The following is a 3,844-nucleotide window of genomic DNA, read 5'->3' as shown; positions in this document are numbered from 1 at the left end:
TGTGCTTCTGCGCCAGTGTCTAAATAAGCGTAGGCGGCTGCTCGTAAGTTCAGCAAGGACAACAAAGTCAACCTACTGAGTGGCCGGATCTGTAATTCGCAAAACGTGGGCCTATCTAAAGAGCATAAGTGTAGTAAAAAAAAACGGGTGGTGCAGTGGGGCCAAAATACTTTTTCTGTTTAGTATTAAGTATTTGTTCTCCCCTGGTTTTGTTAAGCGTCTTTACTCCGTTTTATTATAATAAGTATAAGGAGTGTTTTGTCAAAGAAGTTTATGTTCTGGTGTTTAGCATCGTAGCATCCGAAGAAAAAAAATGGTTAACCTAAACGAATTGATTGAAGCAGGGTGTTCACATTGAGCGGAAGAAATAAGATTTACGAGCTAACTTCAGTTGCAGCGACGACTGCTACTGACTTAAACCAGGTGGCCACTCCGTTAGCCAAATATTCAATGAAAACGCAACAGCACACGATGCGCAACGAGTAGAGCTGCCTTGAGTGCATAATGATCACTTAATTCTGTAAGAGAAGGCTTGTCAGAGCCACAAATACGTCGCACGTAGCTTCGGTTTCCTCGTTCCTCATGTTAGAAACATAAACAAAGAAAAAAACCAGCAGAAGGATTTAAAAAATGCGAGTAAAGTCAGATTTGGCCGCCTCATGTGTGCCGATAAACAAGTACGCGGTTAGAGGGACGCCAGATTAGATGTACAGCTCGCGCCACGACCGATGTTTGGATACATCCACAGCCCTGGCAAAGGGACTATTAGCATATTTCCCAATCTTATTTCAAGACCAGCTTTTCGAATACGCTTGCCAATTTTGTGTTATCCACATCAGCGACGTGGGAAAAGCCATTGTCGTGGAACAAGATGACTCTATTTTATTATTATTTTCCACGTCGTTTGTTCTTGATTGCGACATACAGCCAATCCGGCGTTTCACAATATCGGAAACGATTGATAAACTCTCCATGCTTAGCAAATTCTATCAGTAATGGCTACTGACGATCGAAAAAAAAGTCAACGCCACGTTTCTGGCGGAAGTGACGGCTTTTGCTTTCTTTGGGGTGATGAATTCGAATGTTTCCCCTGTAAGCTTTGCCATCGTGTTCTAGGCTCGTAGTAGTGGCACCACGATTCGTTCCACATCACAATCATAGAAAAGTTGACCCCCTCAATGTCATACCGGATCAGATAAGTCAAGGCAGCGCCGAACTTTTTCGTCTTCTGGCGGTGGTTCGCAATCTTGGGCATCCATTGCGCGCACAAAAGCCGATAACAGAGATGTTATTGAATTATATTGTGAACCAAACCGTGACTGATGTTGACAAGCTCTTCCAGTTCATCGATGCTTATCCTCCGTTATTGTGTTATCATGTCATGAACCTTTGCAATTGTGTTGGGGATGATTGCACGGCAGCTTTGACCTGGTCTTGGATCGTCTTTGCAACTTTCACGTCATTTTTTTTAATCGTTTGCTCCAACGCTTCACAGTGGCCAACGAAATGTAATGTTCAACCTACACGGCAGCCATACGGCGACCGATCTCTTTTTAGGAAGCACCTTCAGCTGTCAAAAACATCATGGCACCACGCTGTTCAACTTTCGGAGAGTCTATTATGTCACGCAACCATATTCAGCACAGTGTATGAGAACATTAAAGAACCTTAATCCTCACACCTTCGTGTCACTGTTGTAAATGAGAGATGCCTGTGTGCTTCGCGCATGCTTCGTGGATAATGAACCGAACCATTATTGCGAGGAGTACGTTGGCTCACTTTCATTTGATTCGTGCTGGTACATTAGAAATGCGAATATAGAAATGAGAATATACAGCTTGACAAAGGGCAAAAAAGGGTCAATGGAAACAAAGTTTCCAGCACGTATTCACAAAGATTAGCAACCAGATATCTGTACATACGTAGAAGTATCCAATAAATCTGCATATCAAAGAAAATGTAACTATATAATGCGTCAAACGAGACAAATAAATATGTTGGGCAATCACACGTTCACTCACCCCGATGTATCGCGCGCAGCGGAAGCCGACGTCCTTCTTCCCCGCTTGTCTCCCTTGCCCCCATAAGACTGAGTCATCATCGTCGGCTCATCCATGCCTCCCCCCCCCCCCCCAAGTGCTTTAACTTGCATATGCAGCATGCGGTGCGCGGTTACTTTATACGGAACATGAGGGCGATGACGACAGCAGGAATGCGCCTGGAGTGTCCATATAGTTACCAGCGCAATAATATAATAAGGGTACCCGGCAAATGAAGTGTCCCGTGGCCCTTTACTTTCCGCAAAAGAAGTAACGAAATCGAACTTTCACGATGCGGCGATTCGCTGCGCCGCAACGATGTATTTTTCCTTTTGTGGGGCCGGAGCACCGGAATGAAAAAGAAAAACGCGTAAAAAACAGGATGGCCACATCCTAGTGCCTACCTTGGGCACCTAATGTGGCTACCGAAGGAATACCGAAGAAAACGTGAGATGCTTGGTCAACAGAGAACCATACGAATACTCAGTGTCCTACACCGGCAACGAGACTTTCCGGAGCGGTTTCGCTCAAGCGAACGCGTTGCGATACGTTGAGCCCCTCTTCCGCCCCACAGTGATGGCGGCGCGCGATCATTTTTTTCTTTTCTCGTCTGCTAGCCAGAAGGCGTCGAAATCTCTGTCAGGTGAAAATCCAATCGGCCAGAGATAAACTAACCTGCGCCGAAGTGCGCCGCGCGGTCATCGGGGCAACACGAGAAAAACGCATGCACTCTTCATTTCACGTCACTTTATTTCCTGAAAGACCCCAGAAGGGGGGTGTTACATAAGGGGTGGGTTGTAGAAAGATGTTACAAATGCCACAGGTTGTTAAGAAGACAGGCACATGAATACACTTTGAATAAAACGTGATGGACAGGTGATTGAAACAATGTCGTGGGGAAGGCCAGTCCATTCTGAAGCTGTGCGGCAATGAAATGATGCGGAAACAGTTGTGGCGCCAGAACAGGGTCGGGTGACTTGAAGTGGATGGCGCATGCGGGGGGAAGTGCACGCGGCGGGAGCGATGTAAGGTGGATGGCTGAAATAACTGTGATAAAACTTGTGGTAAAGTGATAGTGTGGCGATCCTGCGGCGAGACGTAAGAGAAGGCCGACCAGATTCATATTTAAGGGATGACACGCTCATATTATATGAATAAGAATAATGAATGAAGCGAACAGCACGATTTTGCACTGCTTCGATAGCGTTGATCAAATAAACTTGGTGCGATGCGTGATGCGTACTCAAGTTTGGGCCGAATGAGCGATTGGTAAGCCAAAAGTCTTAGGTGGTAGGGTGAGTGACGCAGATGGCGTTTTAGAAATCCTAATGATAGGTTAGCCGATGAAATCATATTCGTGACATGCGTGCGCCAGGAAAGACAAAGGAGTAGTGTTACGCCAAGGTATGTATAGGATTGACTTGTTTCAACTGGTGAGTTAGCGATTTCATAGGGAAATTGGAGCGAATTCTTGCGGCAGTGGAAGGACACTAATTTACATTTTTAGAACTAAGAATCATTAGCCAGTGGTTACACCAGTCCAACACTTCATTAAGGCAATTCTCTAGGGCTATTTGGTCACATGTGTTAGTTATTTTGGGGTAGATAACACAGTCATCAGCGAGCATGCGGATGTTCCATAATAAATTGCTAGGCAAGGCGTCGATATATATTAGAAATAAGAGCGGGCTAAGGACAGATCCCTGCGGCACGCAGGACGTTACAAGGAGCGAGTTAGACATCGTTAAGGGAAACTAACTGAGAGCGGTTAGTCATAAATTGGGCGATCCAGTTTAGAACGTCAG

This window comes from Dermacentor variabilis, chromosome 6 (assembly GCF_050947875.1).
Source record: "Dermacentor variabilis isolate Ectoservices chromosome 6, ASM5094787v1, whole genome shotgun sequence".
Classification (NCBI taxonomy): Eukaryota; Metazoa; Arthropoda; class Arachnida; order Ixodida; family Ixodidae; genus Dermacentor; species Dermacentor variabilis.
This window is presented reverse-complemented; position numbering follows the sequence as displayed.